The 17,753-nt window shown below is 43.9% G+C and overlaps 1 long non-coding RNA gene and 2 pseudogenes across 1 annotated transcript; all 3 read right to left on the bottom strand.

Moving 5' to 3' along the window:
- Positions 1-1,193: 1,193 nt before the first annotated feature.
- LOC145428330 (uncharacterized) lies at positions 1,194-5,964 on the bottom strand. Its single transcript, XR_013908615.1, has 2 exons — positions 5,781-5,964; positions 1,194-3,038 (listed from the first exon to the last, which is right to left on the bottom strand). It is a non-coding gene; the product is annotated as an uncharacterized LOC145428330 (long non-coding RNA).
- A 5,493-nt stretch (positions 5,965-11,457) lies between these two features.
- LOC145428462 (interferon-induced very large GTPase 1-like) lies at positions 11,458-14,580 on the bottom strand (annotated as a pseudogene).
- Positions 14,581-14,638: 58 nt separating this feature from the next.
- On the bottom strand, positions 14,639-17,440 carry LOC113021574 (interferon-induced very large GTPase 1-like; annotated as a pseudogene).
- Positions 17,441-17,753: the final 313 nt, after the last annotated feature.

Raw genomic sequence — 17,753 nt, 5'->3', positions numbered from 1 at the left:
GGGTAACCACGTAAATTTTGTATATAGATCTACTGTATTTGTGGAACTGCCCTGAACTGGTTCAAGACTTATCTGACTATTATCTCTTTTTCCAATACCACTGCCAACTGCTATTCTCACTGCCTTCCTTATTAGTGGTGTGCCTCAAGGTTTTAGTTTGGGTCCATTTCTGCTTTCAATGTTTAAAACTTGTGTCTCACAAAGTTTCTTCAAACCTAATAAAAATAAAACTGAGCACAACTTAGACCAGGGGTAGGCAACCTTTCTGATGACAAGTGCCATCTAAAATTTCCTCAGAAGTCAGTGTGCCATATGATTGCATTAGCAATAAATTTAATAATGCTCTATATGAACAGTTATACACTATATAGAACCACTTTATAGAATTATATTTGTTTGCAGAGGTTGGCAGCTATCAGCGAATAGTTATCAGCTATTTTGAAACAAAAAAAAGACACTTTTTATCCATAACAGCAAATGAACTGTACAACAGAAAATGCAAATTCTATTTATGGTCTCCTCACAACAATGACAAGAAAAATAAACTGAGCCAATATGGCATGTTTGTTAATACACATGTTAATCTGATCTCTGGTCCAGCATTCAGACGGCTACCTGAGGACACTCATGTGAGAGAAAATCTGCTCACACAGATATGTAGAGCCAAATACTGTCAATAAGGCCTCTGCAATGTTCTGAAGACAGTCAAACTTGTCGGGTAGTGATGTACAGCAGGTGAAAATGCAAGCTCCATGAACACGCACAACTGTGGATTCCAGCTGCTTCGATGTTGCATTAACTGGCATTAACTCAGCCAGTTAATGCGAGACAAATCCAGCTGCTCATTAAAGATTTCTGGTTTGATTAGAAAAGAAAACATTGGTCCATACACCTGAAAGTCCCAAAAACACATTGTGAATTCTGTCTCGAGTCTACGGATGTATTCGTGTATTTCCACGGTGCTGATGCTGTGCTGAGCAGACAGCTCCTGAAGCTTTTCAAGTGTCGGAATGTGGAAAGCTAACAACGTCCCCCTCACCAGTAGGCTAAGTTAGTTTTAGCCAATTACAAGTTGAATCTGGTAGTTGGGGTTGTTAGCTAAGATACTGTCATTAAGAAGCGGCACAACTGGTTGGGTATCAGACGCCACCTCTCTGGGGACACCTCAGGCCCTCCAAGGTTTGGAGGCCTATCTCCGCCCACCACCACTTCCCCTGCCAGTGGCGGACTCCCTCAGGTGTCGGTGCGTTGGTGGTTCTTTGTGTCTGGGGGTGGGCGTCCAGGTACACACCGGCTCACTCCTTGGCGGCCGCTTATCGGGGCCTGGAGCCTGGGGCTCGCTTGGGCCCCTTCGGAGGTGGGGTGCCCCCGGCCTCTCGGCCTGGGGCTCGGTCACTCAGGCACAGCTGGGGGCCGGCGGAGCTCACGGGCGCGTCACTGCAACTCCCCCTGGCTTCTGCTCCGCGGCTGCTGAGTGAACCCTCATCTGGGACTCTCCTCAGCTCTTACTGGAACAGTGGCGCGGCTGCCCCTCTGTTGGTTTTCCATGGTCTCTTGTGTTCTGGGGGCCTCTGGATGTCTGGAGTTTTGATCTCCTCCATACCCGCTTCACACCCCGGAGGACGGGGCTGTGGCCCCCCCACACTCCCTAGCAGATCGTTACATGGAGAAACCTTTGGAATACAAGCGCGCTGATCCACACAGGTATGCACACGGGTGTTCACTGCTCGTAGACCCAAATTACACCTTTCTTGGCTGCTACTTCGAAGCACATCTGTCCTGCGTGCTGCACAACAACATTGAATATTTAGTATTTACTGCTGTTTACACTTAGCTAGATTAATGCGATGGTGTTGTGTTTAGTATGTTGCTTTGTTTTTTTTTTTGCTTGTTTTCTATTCTTCTCTCAACAGGTGATCCAGGAGATTTTTATTTTTTTTCTCCCCCCCCTTTCTCACTGTCCCTCTCCCCTTCTGTTTTTCCTTTCCTTCCTCTTTCTTTCTCCCTTTCCTATCCCTCACTCATGTCTGTCCCGTCTGTAACATCTGAAAATAAAATATAATAAATAATAAAAACAAAGATCGACCAAATGGACCAATACGGCAATGCCACGATGATCCATTTGGCAAAGTAAATCCATTGGGTATCCTTGTTGGTCTTCAGACAACAATTCTGATGGCTAAAGAACCAAATGGGACAGGCAAAAAAAAAAAAAAAAAAGAAGCGGCACAACTAATGTGTCTATGCGAGCTAATTTGCGATGTGCACCGCTGGTGTGGCCATTTATTTTTTAATGCACCTTCTCAGATTAATTCACTGCACGTCATGCCCAGGAATGGACTGGGACAAAAAAATTGGCCCGGGCATTTTGACTAAAGACCGGCCCATCAGGTATTAAAGCTATAAACTTTATAGTATAAAGCCTTTGAATGAAAACAAACGCTGTTGTGACAGTAATGTACACTGTCTTGTTGGTATATATATATGATTTCTATACATTTTATGTCAGATAAAAACTTTGGTTGTAAGCTTCAGAAAATTATTTAATAACAGCTAGACATTTTAAATGAGAATAAGAAAGAAAAGTATTTCTTTGTGCCCCCCTCTCCCTGTTAATGCCCTACCTGACCCCTGGCAAAACTTTGCTAGACCCGCCCCTGCACAGTTACCAGCCGTCAGCTGCATAGAAAAGGATCGCTTGCCCCTCCCTTTCTTCCCTCCCCATCCTCAGCTGCCTCCCTATTCCCGCTCTACCACACCCACCCACACACGCATGGCTTGGGGTGCAGGTATGTCACCATGGTGCAGGGGAGGCACTCCCCCTCTATCCCCTTCTGGCCGCCTGTGCCTCAATTTTATTCGGCAACCTAGACATCCACATTACTCACACTCTCACATAACACATACATATAGGGCCTTGGGGGTGGGCACGTTTTACAGCATCCAGAGGATGGTCGGTGTACTCCAACCCACCTTTGGCGCTGGTGCCCTACCCTCAATTTTAAATGCATTTAGACACTAAGGGTTTTCAGGAAGAGCTGTGCTGCTCTCCAGAGGTGTGGACTCGAGTCACATGACTTGGACTCGAGTCAGACTCGAGTCATTAATTTTATGACTTTAGACTTGACTTGAAAAAATGTTCTAAGACTTGTGACTTGACTTGGACTTTTACACCAATGACTTGGGACTTGAATTGGACTTGAACCGGTTTACTTGAAAAGACTTGATATTTTACCCCAAATATAAAATTTAACATGCATATTATATAGAGATTGAAAATGTGACGTCATTCACGGGTAGAACCGCAAAGGATTCTGGGAACTCGTGGCAAGCGGTACTAGCGCACGCAGGCTTTCAATTAAAATCAGTCACACAGCGATAAAAAGAAACACAAAAATGTCAAGAAGCCGTTGTATTATTAACTGCAATAGCCGGTCGCATGACAGCCACGGCAAGCCGACGGGTAAAGAGATCGGTTGTTATCGGATTACGACGTTGAAGAGAAATTGTTCGAGCCATGTTTCCGAAGTAACAAAGAGGCGACGGGTGGCCTGGATTGCAGCCATTCAAAGCCCAAATATAACGTCCCAGAACACTCCAGCTCACAGGTTAGTCTGCTCCAAGCATTTCCAAAAAGGTCAGTCTGCTGTAGTAGTTAATGCGTAATTTTTCTTAACATAATTGGTGATATAGGTTACAAGCAAGTCTGGCGCTGAGCAGAAATTGTCGCGGTATGCTCCTTTGTTTATTGTGCATAAATAGTGAATTGTCCTGACACAATATTGTGTTTCGCTTCTGTTATTACCATGGTACATTTACAAAAACATATACTTTTATTCACAGGATAAAACAGTTGTTTTGTATCACTAATTGTCCAGTACGATTACAGCATACAATATTATTGTCACTGCTACATTTCTGTGATGCTACCAGAAATTATTTCCACTGCTAATTAATTACCATTGAGCTCAAAGGTCCTATTAATAAACGGTTAACGAATGTGTATTTATGACGACGATTTGTGAGACTGGTAAACTTATGATATGTACGATGGTCTTTACTTTCTACACGGTGCATTTCAAGGTCCTGTACCCATCCGTCGGTAAACTGTACCTGGGCTTGTTGCAGTGACCGGAAGTTACTAAACTTCACGAGTGTATGCGCTCACTCCAAGAAGCGTATAATTATAAATATTAGGGCTGCCACGATTAGTCGACTAGTCACGATTACGTCGACTATCAAAATCGTCGATGACTGATTTAATAGTCGACACGTCGTTTGAAGCTTTGTAAGATCCCAAAAGACGCAGGAATAAGTAGTAGGATTTAAGAGTGTAATAACGGACTGAAACAGAAGATGGCAGCACTGCATGTACAAGGATGCCAGCTGTCGTTAAACCCCGAAGAAGAAGCAGCTGTGTCCCAGAATTCATAGCGCAGCCCAGCTCAGTTTCCAACAATGGCGGCAGCTAGTTAGTTTTAATATTACTCTTATTATTGTTTCTGGGTCACAAAATAAACGTTTAACATATTTTCAGGCGAGAATGTAGCTGTGTAAACCTCAAATATCTGCTCAGTTTATCAAGACACCACATATTTTCAAAAGCGCTCCGACGTTTTCGGAGACGTCTGTTACCCTCTAGCTCGATAGCTAGGCGGGGGCTAGGCTCACTAGCGCCGTGAGAGCACCAGACTCCCGGCAAATCGTTTTCAAACCCACCGCCGTCTTTCGCTACTCAGGTTAAACATATAAGTCACTTAGATAACTTAAGAATGTTATTTTTTGTTTTTTTTCAGTGTTTTTTGTTCCTGAGTAAATCGGTTTGGCTGAGATCAAAGTTATAGTTTTTACACAGCTGAATAAACGTCAAGCAGACAGCTGATTGTCAGAAATGTGAGATGCTCCAGAATTTACTCCGGTGTCCTGTTATATTTTAGATAGCAAGGAGTTTATTAAATTTTAATGAAATTTGCAGATTGTTTCGGTGAAGTTTAATAAACTATCATCTTGTCTTTATTTTTAGTTAGCACATACCTTAAACACTTAAAGCTGTAAGCTAATGATAGTTATATAAGAGCAGATGCTGCTGGTGCAATAAGCTGTACGCTGTACGTCCAATGGATGATGATCTGATTAGTCGACTAATCGCAAAAATAATCGGTGACTAGTCGACTATCAAAATAATCGTTTGTGGCAGCCCTAATAAATATGCATATAAATATGCTATGATGAGATAGCTGACTTCATCTAACTAGCAAATGTTTTCCAGGCTACGTTGGTGATGCAGTTTTTTTTTTAAATGATATTTTAAAAAAAATATCATTTATTTATGTATGATATTTTTGTCATGCGATTTTAAAGCTGGTCCTACAACCGCATCCAAGAATAACATGCAGCTTATCTCAGAACTGTCGGTGAAAATTATTCTTGGAGCTAGGTTTAATTGAACTGCATTTTAAAGAGGTGCAATTTCACAATTTGTGTATATTTTCTAAGTTCACTATTTTGTCATGTGTTGAGAAAAACACAGATTTAAAAATTACATGGTCTAATATTTACATTTCGCATATAACTGCAACATGCTTTTTTTCGTTTTTTTTTTAAAGACTCGAAAGGACTTGAAATTCAAAATTTCAGACTTGTGACTTTACTTGGACTTTTACACCAGTGACTTGAGACTCGACTCTGACTTGCCTGACATTACTTGAGACTTGACTTGAGACTTGAGGATAAAGACTTGAGACTTACTTGAGACTTGCAAAACAATGACTTGGTCCCACCTCTGCTGCTCTCTGAGAGGAAGCTAGTACCATGCTCTCCTGAGTTTTAAATGCACTTTAGAACAGCACACAGCAACACTACATATGAGCGGGCGTAGGGAGGTTTGAGGTCTTCACTCACCCCGGTTCTGTTAGCCGTCAGGGCTGGGGGGCTGGGAGGAGGTGCTGGCCGTCAGACTGGGGTCTGGGATGCGGGGCCTCCCTGCTATTGCAGATAAGGAGGTGGTCCGCTTGCCTCCACCCCAGAGAGAAGGGTTACATGTCCTGGGTCTAGGTGCGGCTTGCCCCTCTGAGGGCGGGGGTACCTGGACCTGGGATATAGAGTATGTTTGGGGAGTGCGACTGTCTGTGCAGTGTCTATTTGTGTCTGTCTACACGTTGGGTGAGTGCCGAGTATTTGGTTGTGCATATGGGGTGGGAATGCACGTTTGTGTCCGCGTGTGCCTGTTCGGCTGTGTCTATATGTCAGGTTGGGTCTTAGACTCAACCTCTCTGGGTACATCTCAGGCCCTCTAAAGTACGGAGGCCTATCTCCCCTCACCACACTCCCTGCCGGTGGCTGATGCCCTCAGACGTTGGTGTGTTGGTGGTCCTTGTCGTCTGGGGCTGGGCGCTCATGTATGTACCGGCTCACTCCTGGTGGCCAATTGGCGGGGCCGGGCGCCTGTGGCCCGGCTGGGCTCCTTCCGGGGGGTGGGGTGCCCTCAGACCTCTGGCCTCTGGGCCTGAAGCTCGGTCCTCTCTGGCACAGCTGGCTGCCGGCAGAGCCCGCGGGCACGCCACTGCAACCCCCTCTGGCCTCTGCTCCGTAGCTGCGGGGTGACCTCTCCTTTGGGGCTCTACTCAGCTCTTCCCAGGAGGGTGGCACGGTTCCCCCCCCTTTGGTGGTCCTCCTCGGGTCCTTGTACTCTGGAGCCTCTGGAAATCTGGGGCCTGGATCTCCTCCATACCTGCTTCCTACCCTGGTGGACGGGGCTATGGCTCCCCACACTCCCTAGCAGATCGTTACATGGAGAAACCTTTGGAATACAAGCATGCTGATCCGCACAGGTATGCACACAGGTGTACACACGGGTGTTCACAGACGCGGACTACACCTTTCTTGGCTGCTGCCTCAAAGCACATTGTGCGCTGTCTATCGTGCGTGCTGCACAATATCGTTTATTATTTAGTATCTACTGTTATCTACTGCTAGCTAGTTTATTGTGATGGTGCTGTTTTTTTTATTATGTTGCTCTTTGTTGTTTGCTTTCTCTTCTGTTTTTTTTCTCCATACAGGTGACCCAGGTGTTTTGTTTGTTTTTCTTTTTTTCTTTTTTTCTTTCTTCCCCCCCTTCTCACCGTCTCTTCTCCCCTTTGGTTTTCTTTCTCGCCCTCTCTTTCTTTCATTCTTTCTCCCTGTCCTGTCCTCCAGTCATGTCTGTCCCGTTTGTAGCAACTGAAAATAAAATAAATTCATAATTATAATAAAGGTCAATCAAATGGACCAATATGGCAAGGCCATGATGAGCCACGAAACGCGTAATATTTTCTCTGAATAGGGGACGATTCCGTTTTTACGGGACGGTTGGCAGCTCTAATAATTAACCTTATGAATAAAATAAAGATCACTATCAGTAAAATCATAGCACCCACCCAGCTGTATAGAAACTCCGTCATGCTAGCTAGTACGCAGTGCGAGTCATTAACTGACTGTAAAAAGTCAGCACAACGAAAATAAACTCCACCTAAACTTGGTTTATATCTGACCCAGATAGACTGCAGGTCATAAATTCTTACCTGAAGTTCAGTTCACCTGACACTCCGACCGGCCCCGCCTCGGGTCTCTCCTCCTCCTGCCTCCCCTTTCCCTCATCCACCTGCTGGCCTCCACCACTTACTAATGTTACTGAATCTGTGGAAGCGCCGCCATAGCCACCACCAAACAACTGAGTTATTTTTACACATCAGCCAGCAAGTGGCCAATCCACCACCTTTCATTGTTTATACCGTTACAAAAAAAAATTTTTTTTAAAAATCATCGGCCCATAAAAACGAAAATTCACCATCAGCCCACCGAGCAAATGCCCGGTATGCCCGATGGCCAGTCCAGCTATGGTCGTGCCATTAGTTAACCCTTCACGTGCCAGCTGTGGCACGCGTGCCTAGGGTTGCCGACCCCTGACTTAGACGCTCACATTATTTACACTCTTATGACACATACATATAGGGCGTCTGGGTGGGCACACAGAACGGTCTGTGCACCCGTTTTGACTCCATGTTGGGCAAGTGTGCGTGTATTTGTATATGTGTACATGACGGTGGAAATGCATGCTTGTGTCTGTGTGTGCCTGTTTTTCTATGTTTATGTGTCAGCTCAGGTCTTAGACTCCAACTCTCAAGGAACATCTTAGGCTCCCATAGGTGCGGGGGCCTATTGTCCCCCACCACACTCCCTGCCAGCGGCTGATGCCCCCACCTGTGAGTGAATTGGTGGGTTCTCTGTGTCCGGGACTGGGAGCTCAGGAGTGTAGTGACTCACTCCCCGGGGCTGCTTGGCAGGGCCTGGCCCACCGGACCCAACAGAGCCTGAAGGTTCGTGCCTTATGAACACAAGCGCTCTCACACACAGGTGTTCACACAGGTGTACAAACAGGTGCTCACAAATAGTTCATCTTGTTTGAAAAGAGCAGCATTGACGGCTGCTGGATGTGACAGTCATGCTGGACACTCTGTGCATTTGGTGAATGCATTTGCATTTGTGCTTGTGTTTAGGTTAGAATATGACTCCATTAAAGCTTTGTAAATATACTGCATTTTAACACAGGTAATCTGTGATATTCTGTTCTGACTGCTACTATCGCTCTCTCTGTCTGCCCTCTTGTGGCTGCTGTGCTTCAGTGACGATGATAAGTTGTGGAGAAGATGTAAATATTCTGTAGTTTGCATGTCAAAATACACTTTAAAACATGACCCACGAATAAGGTTGCAAATACCCTGTATTTACATGCAATTTGCAGGCAACAAGTCAGGTTTTTGCAGGAAACAATGAAACAAGTACACTGTAAGCAGAAATGGGCAGTAACGCGTTACAAGTAACGCGTTTAGTGGTGGAATGGCTAACCTTCATTCAACTGGTTTGTGCATTTCTTCACATGCTGGACTACTACTGTAAAGAACAGAAAAGCTGCACCATTTAAAATAGAAACGTCCCTTCAGGTTTTAAATCTGTTTTGGGTCCATATGGGACCGCTTTTGGTTCCTGACTGCAGTCTGCCTGTTAGTGACCTCTGGTATATACGGCAGGACTGAGCAAACACCTCATAGTGCCTTTCAAAAAAAGGGACATTAGAATACTACCAAAAAATGGTGTCTAGGCCAATGACTGTAGAAAGAACAGTCATTAGTCTAGATGCAATTTGTTTAGTCGTTATGTGATCCATGAAGGCCCTGACTGGTGTTAACTGGATTCCAGATGTGAGCCGCTGACACCCCCACCACCAGCCATTTTGAAGCTCTGATGATTACTTCCATTACCATGATGAAATAATACTAAGATAAACTTCGACAGCTAACTATCAAAGTCAAAGTTTTTTTGAAGAAAGCACCATCTCCTGGTGACACTGCAATTGACTAAAAGGGGCGAAAGTAGATACACCCCATGAGAAGGAGGAGGACTCCCAGCAGCTTAGAGTTGGCTGACAGTGGCAATTTTGAATTGTTGTATCTGTACTGCCAGAGCATGGGAGGGACAAAAAGGAGGTGGCCACATATCATATTTTAGCAAAGTGTTTATTTAACAAAACAAAAGTAAAATAACCATAACTATGTAGGTCAGTGAAGTCTGTAGAGTATGCAGAGAGAGAGAGAGAGAGACTGATGCCAGCAGCATATATATCAGAGGACAATCGGTCATTGATAGGTTTGTAGCATAAACCTATTCGCTGGAACGTTCAAGACAGTTCAACTACACACCAAAAGGATTAGACACCAAGCAGCCAAAGTTCTTTATGTTTCTCGTGCATGGGAGCGAACTGGACAAACACCGTTCTTTCGCTTGACCCCAGTTGCTCTTGTCCGCTCCCCCTGTAACACTGCTCTTTATTGAGGTTACATGAGTATGCATAGGTTCATTAACATATGACGTATACATACAAACAAAGAGTACCTTGTCTGTGCGTTGTATAAGTGTGTGTGTGTGTGTGGGGGGGGGGGGGGGCACTTCCCTAAACCTGCTGGTCTGGAAGTCCGGCAGTTCATCTAAACAAAAGGCACTCAGACTAAAACAGACATAGATACAGTTATACTACCATAAAACAATAAAATAAGGTACGACCTCTCCCCATGACCCTAGGATCTGAGTGTGTGTATGCCAGAAGCCTCTGGAATGCACACAAAGTCTTTGCAGACTACTAAGGATCACACATCCTATCACTACACAGTTGATTATACACCTTTAAGCATATATGGTTATATATTTCTAAGCATAAATGACAATCAACAATATAAACCTGACAGTCATCTCAAATGTATCCTCTTTTCCACTAATGAACTCTCCAAATTCTCCTAAAAGAGGAGGCAGCCTAGAACATAGCCAATTAATAGACATATGTTCGTCATATTTAAGATTGAAGTATTAATGAATGGTCTAAAATGATGGTTTGGAGGAAGTTACCTCAGAAAGAAGAAAAAGTGTCCAAAAAAATCAGTGGTATTGATATTTATCTTAAGATTACCCTATAAAATAAGAAGTCATCTGTAAGTTTTTAATTAAATTGACTAAACAGATAGGCTACATAAAAACACCGTTGGGAGTTCGCCTTGTAATCGGAAGGTTGCCGGTTCGAGCCCCGGCTTGGACAGTCTCGGTCGTTGTGTCCTTGGGCAAGACCCTTCACCCGTTGCCTACTGGTGGTGGTCAGAGGGCCCGTGGCGCCAGTGTCCGGCAGCCTCGCCTCTGTCAGTGCGCCCCAGGGTGGCTGTGGCTACAATGTAGCTTGCCATCACCAGTGTGTGAATGTGTGTGTGAATGGGTGGATGACTGGATGTAGTGTAAAGCGCTTTGGGGTCCTATGGACTAGTAAAGCGCTATACAAATACAAGCCATTTACCATTAATAACATGGGGTCAAATTCCACTTTTTTATTGTCATTGATTAACAATTCCACAAATAATAGAAACAACATTGTTTAAAAATATTCAATAGTTAAAATAAACTGAGATTTGAGTAAAAGGTAAAACATGCTGTGATGATTTAAATGAAGTTAAAGTTCGTATGTCAAATCAGAAACGTAAAGAAACATAAACATCAGAAAGATAAAATATTCATTTGTTACACCTTACATCTAAATAAAATTAGAATAGAACACACACATAAACACATTATCGAAAGAAATGTTTCATGAAGCTACAAAAAAGAAAAATATTGTAATTTCTCATTAAAAATAAAACAATAAACTATTCGTTAATGTTCACAACAATATATTTGGTTTTAATTCTCATTATATTCTCAAAATGATTGTTTCTCTCATGTGTGAGCATTTATGTGACCAAAGCAGAAATATATATATACCATTCTGTCACCCACATGTAATGTTTAAATCACTAACATTATGTTTTAAAGTTTATTTGTGAGTAATCAAGGTAAAACAGGTCTTGTGATTTTCAGCAAACTAAAAATGTGTAAAACTGAAACTGTTCAGTTTGTACTGTACATTTCATCCAGACTTTGAATAGCCTCTTTTTTTTCGTGCATTCACTGGGAATCTCACCACGCTGTGTGAATTTTAAACCATGGTGGTTTTCGAGTTTCTCCTGAAACTGACACACAAACCATGTCCAATACTTGAGCTTAGACTCATCAGGGGTAATGCTCCAATTTTCATATGGTGGTCCAGCAGTTCCGTATTTTTTAAAAGGAATGGTATGATTTGAGTCATGGCAAGGGTAAAAACTTCCTTCACTTGCAACTTGGGTTGTACAAAAGTCGACACACAATATCTCAGTGTTTCTGTAGTGCCAACCATTGATTGCTTGAGATCGATGAAAGGGGACACTGTGATCTCCAGGACTGTGATCTTTAATTGTGTTGGCACAAACAGCTGCACAGAACGGGCAGGTTTCCCAGCAGCAGTTACACAGCTGATCGATGAGGATTTGATCAGGTCTCTTATGAGGGATCTTATCATTTCCTGGTCTTCATGCTCAAAAGGTCTCTTTAATCAGAATCAGAATCAGAATACTTTATTGATCCCTGGGGGAAATTATTTTTTGTTACAGTGCTCCATTTTAAACCAACATTAAGACAAGACAGACAATACGCTAACTAAGAATAGTACAATATATACATATATATACATACATACATACATAAGTCACTTATAAATAAATATTTGGAAAAGAAACATGTGTAGTTGTAGCAGCAAACAGTGTGTTAAGTGGATGCGTTGTACAGGGAGATGGCCACAGGCAGGAATGATTTCCTGTGTCGTTCAGTGGTGCTTTTCGGTAATCTCAGTCTCTCACTGAACGAGCTCCTGTGACTGACCAACATGTCATGGAGTGGGTGGGAGGTGTTATCCAACATTGTCTTTATCTTGGACAGCATCCGCCTCTCCGACACCACCTTGAGGGAGTCCAGCTCCATCCCCACAACATTGCTGGCCTTACGGATCAGTTTATTAAGTCTGTTGGCATCTGCGACCCTCAGCCTGCTCCCCCAGCATGCAACAGCATAGAGGATCGCACTGGCCACCACAGACTCATAGAAAATCCTCAGCATTTTCTGGCAGATGTTGAAGGACCTCAGTCGCCTCAAAAAATAGAGACGACTCTGGCCCTTCCTGTAAAGTGCTGTGGTGTTTTTAGCCCAGTCCAGTTTATTGTCAATGTGTACTCCAAGGTATTTATAGTCCTCCACAATGTCAACACTGACCCCCTGGATTGAAACAGGGGTCAAGTGTTTCCTGGTCTTCCTGAAGTCCACGATCAGTTCCTTGGTCTTTGCCACGTTGAGCTGCAGATGATTCTGCTCACACCACGTGACAAAGGAGTCGACCACAGCCCGGTACTCTGTCTCATCATCCCTGCTGATGCATCCAACCACCGCAGAGTCATCAGAAAACTTCTGAAGATGGCAGGTCTCTGTGCAGTGGCTGAAGTCTGTGGTGTAGAGGGTGAAGAGGAAGGGGGAGAGGACAGTCCCCTGTGGTGCCCCTGTGTTGCTAATCACCTTGTCAGACACACACTGTGGGAGACGTACATATTGTGGTCTTCCTGTCAGGTAATCAACAATCCAGGACACCAGAGAAGCATCCACCTGCATCGCTGCTAACTTATCACCCAGGAGGGTCGGCCTGATGGTGTTGAAAGCACTGGAAAAGTCAAAAAACATGACCCTCACAGTGCTCGCCGGCTGGTCCAGATGGGTGTAGACACGATTGAGCAGGTAGATGATGGCGTCCTCTGTTCCGAGACGAGGCTGATAAGCGAACTGAAGGGGATCCAGATGTGGTCTTACTATGGGTCGCAGCTGGTCCAGGATGAGCCTTTCCAGGGTCTTCATGATGTGGGAGGTCAGTGCCACGGGCCTGTAATCCTGGGGGCCACTGGGACGAGGCGTCTTTGGTACAGGGACGAGGCATGATGTCTTCCACATCACCGGGACCCTCTGCAGACTCAGACTCAGCATAAACAGTTTATGAAAGACTCCACACAGCTGGGGGGCACAGGCCTTGAGGACAAGGGGACTCACTCCGTCTGGTCCAGCAGACTTGCCTGAGTGAAGTCTCCTCATTTGCATCTCAACCTGGTATTGAGTGAAGGTGATGGGTGGGGGAGGGGTGTCAGGAATCTCACAGGAGGCAACATGTGAAGAGAGAGGCTGGCACAGTGGTGTGGCTCTGGATTCCAGGCTGACTGCAGGTGAGGTTGTGGGGGTGGGAGCAGACACTGTGGTGTCAAATCTATTGAAAAACAGATTCAACTCGTCGGCTCTATTCTCACCTCCCTCAGCTCCCCTGCTGTTGGTTGGCCTGAATCCAGTGATGGTCTTCATGCCCCTCCACACCTCTCTCATGCTGTTCTGCTGGAGTTTCCACTCCAGCTTCCTCCTGTAATTGTCCTTAGCCTCTCTGATCTTGTCCTTTAGTAACACCTGGACCTTCCTCACCTCCTCTTTGTTGCCCCCTCTGAAAGCCCTCTTCTTGTTGTTGAGGAGGGCTTTGATGTCCTTAGTCACCCACGGCTTGTTATTTGGGTAACAATGAACAGTCTGAGCTGGAACAATGGAGTCGGTGCAGAAAGTTATGTAGTTTGTGATACACTCAGTAAGCCCATTGATGTCCTCGGCGTGAGGCTCACAGAGTGTTTCCCAGTCGGTCACCTCGAAACAGCCCTGTAGTTCCGCTATTGCCTCCTCTGACCACCTCCTAACAGTCCTGGTGGTCACAGGTTCCCTCCTCACAATTGGCACATAGCGGGGGGTGAGGTGAATCAGGTTATGATCTGACCTACCAAGTGGGGGGAGGGAGGAGGAGCTGTATGCATCCTTGACGTTAGCATACAGTAAGTCTAAAGTTTTCTCTCCCCTGGTGGGACAGTCCACATAAGTAATGTATTATTGTTTTAGCACCAACTTCAAAAAATGTAGCCACTTGGCTGGCAAGCCCTTTTCTTGTTGTATCTTCGTGCTTGCCAAGGACAATATAATCAGAATAATTGCCAACCTCAGATATTTTTTTGTATCTGCCATTCTTTTTGCATTCAAATGTGAGATTCCGTTCAAAACCAAGGTCATTAAAGATAGTTGCCTGATCGTCATCCAGCTTGATGTCCTGAATGGGTTGTGCATCTGCAGTTAACTCTTTTACCCAGTAATCCTAAACTGAGTTGAAATGTTTTTTAAGTTCCTCTTCATTTTTTGCTTTGTCTTTTAACTTGTGAGCAAGCTTTTTACTCTTTTGCAGCAGCTTGTTCTCAAATTCGGTCTTCTTATCATCCAGCTTTTTACAAGCTTTCTTCTGCTGAATAACTTCATCCAGTTTTCGTTCCACTCCTGTCACCAGCTCCTCTTGGAACTCCTTTATTTTGTTTTCAAATCGGCCTCTCCACTGAACCAACATATCTTTGTCTCTGTCATCCTCAAAGTACTTTGACATATCTTTTTCTACTTCTTTATATTTTTCACTCATCACTACGCTCAACCTTGTCAAGTTCTCCATTTTCAATTCTGGTATGAAGCTGGTTTTCAATCACCAGCATGTTGCTCCTTAGGGCCCAGGTCCAGTTTCCATACTCAACCTCAAGTTTTCTGTAAACTGCAATTTCTAATGTGTTTTTTGAATCTGAAAACAAAGTGTTCATTCATCAGAGCTTTCCACAGGTCTTGTATCTTTCTGTTAAAATGTGAGAGAGTGATCCCAGGAGAGCATTTAGCCTTAGATAGGATGATGTTCTTCAGCTCTTGGATGCTCTCGCTGTAGCCTGGATTTGGAGGAGCCATCGGTGGACTTCCCTCCCATAGCTGAGCAAAGTATTTCACATCTTTTTGCACATCAAAGTCAATGATATCACTAAAGCACTCAGCATCACACACTTCCTCTTTAGCAGCTAGTTGAGCCATCTGGTCCAGTTTTTCTTGCAGGCGTCTTTTCCCATCCATGTTTTTCTCAGTAGCTGCCATATCTGTCACATTCTGATGAACAAACACACAACTGGGAGAAAGTTTAACTTTCTTCATCCTCATGAAAGCCTGAACAACAATCTGCAGGACATCCTGCATCTCAGCTGGATTCTCACCAAAGTTGTTGATCAGTGTCAAGTAGAGCTGGGCGATAGAACGATAACGATATGTATCGCGATATAACTTTTACTCGATAGAGAAATTAAGCTATCGCGATAGACCTCGCCGCTCTTGTCCTCTTAAAAAAAAAAAAAAAAAAGATCAGCCAATCCAAATTAAGTAACGCAGAGCCGAACCAATCACAGCCGCAGCGTCACGTCGCGTGACTTGTAACGTACAGCACAAGTGCCAAGCCGCACGTGTGTTTGTTTGGGAAGCAGCCAGCGGGTAATGGAGGAAATGAGTGTGCCGACTAGAAAAATCAACCGAGCGTGACCAAAGAGAAAACAGACGATGGTTCCAACGCCGGAGAGATTGTCGAACGGAAGAGCCATAGAAGTTCCGTAGTGTGAAGGTATTTCGGCTATTTCAAGTCTGACAAAAAACAGAGTAGCGTGCACTGTAAATTGTGCCGAAAGCAAGTCTGGAAATACAATGAACTGGAGCATGCGTCACACTGTGCGCCACGTTATTGTTTCGGTGAAATGAATTTCTACAATACTGTTACTGTTAATTCTACTCTCTGCAGTGTTTAAATGCTTACATATACAAACAGTTACTGTCCGTCCACACATACGACTCGGTTCTGCATCTATGCCGCAGCTTTGTTTACTTTTTCCCACCGAGGCTTCTAGACTTCTGATTGGCCAACATTTCTGCACGGTTAGGAATCTAGCGCCACCTGCTGCTTTGGCATGTTCATAGCAGCGTTTTCCTTCATTTCTCCCTTTATGTGTGGACGGGATTATTTTTTAAAACGAAAACGGAAAATCTCCGTTTTCAAAAATACCCGTGTACGTGTGGACGTAGCCTCAGTCTCTGACTGGAAGCGCTAATTCGTCATTCGGCTTTTGTCAGACTAAAGTAACTGTTAAAACTGTTTGAAAAGCTAAGCTATACAACAAGGAGAGATTGAGAATTTCCTTTTAGTTCTCAGTTTATTTGATATTGACAAAAATTAGTCAGTTTTGTCTGTTCTTCTGTAAAACAAACTAAGATTTATTTTTAGAATTAATATTTTGTTTCTAAGTGGAATTGACAATTTAGTCTGTTTCGTTTGTTCTATTTTGAAACTTAAACGCTTTAGCGGCTGCCTTTTGTGTAGTTTGCAATATTTGCCTTTATTTATCTGAAAAAGTCTCATGTTCCTTAAGTACATCTACCCTGTTGAACTTATTATGGGAAATAAATATTTAAACAAAAACAAGCTGCTGATTATTTCACATTTTACTTGTGAGCAACGGCACATTTAAATCTTACAAATATAGTTATTTGGCTTATATCGTGATAGATATCGTTATCGCCTGAAATGAAAAAAACATATCGTGATATGAAAAAATCTCATATCGCCCAGCTCTAGTGTCAAGCTTCCTAGGCCAACAACAAATGTCGCTAGTGCATTGTCGTGATGAAGAGTAGCATTTTCTGCCAGCTCAAGAGCTCGCAGTCCTTCAGTGTCCACCACTAGAAAATAGTCAAACTGGAAGTCTTTCTTGATTTCCTCTGACACTTTGACCAGCTGCATGAAGGCACCTTTGGTGCACCTGCCTGCACTCACTGCAAACTGCAATCCAAACATGGTATTCAGCATTGTTGATTTTCCACTGCTTTGTACGCCCAAAACTGACAACACAAAAACTCTCTGGTCACCTAGTTTCTTGATGACTTCATCTAAAAAACTACAGATCCATGTTAGAGGCACATGACCTGCATCACCATCCATCAGCTCCACTGGGTGTCCTGAAATCATCAGATCTGCAGCCAACTTTGGATATTTAGACCAGGAAGTCAGTTTATTCTGTGTTTGTACTGCTCTATGGGCTTCATAGATCTGTCCCATTTCTCTGAAGATGTGTTCCAGGCAAAAGGTTGCAGACTGCAGTGTTTTGGAGATTTGTTCAAGCTCTGTTTGTTTGCTTGCTAACAGATCAGATTTGTCGTGTTTCTTTTTCAGAGTCAAGAGCTCAGTCCACTTTTCATCATAGCTTTGGAGAATTGAAGAGAGATCATCTGTGGACAAGGCTGGACTGGGACAAAAAATCGGCCCAGGCATTTTGACTAGAGACCGGCCCACCAGGATAAAGATTGAAAATGTGACGTCATTCAGGGGTAAAACCGCAAAGGATTCTGGGAACTTGTGGCAAGAGGTACTA

Source organism: Astatotilapia calliptera, chromosome 4, assembly GCF_964374335.1.
Source record: "Astatotilapia calliptera chromosome 4, fAstCal68.1, whole genome shotgun sequence".
Taxonomy (NCBI): domain Eukaryota; kingdom Metazoa; phylum Chordata; class Actinopteri; order Cichliformes; family Cichlidae; genus Astatotilapia; species Astatotilapia calliptera.
Note: the sequence above shows the minus strand (reverse complement) of the source record. Positions and strands in the feature narration are given on the sequence as shown.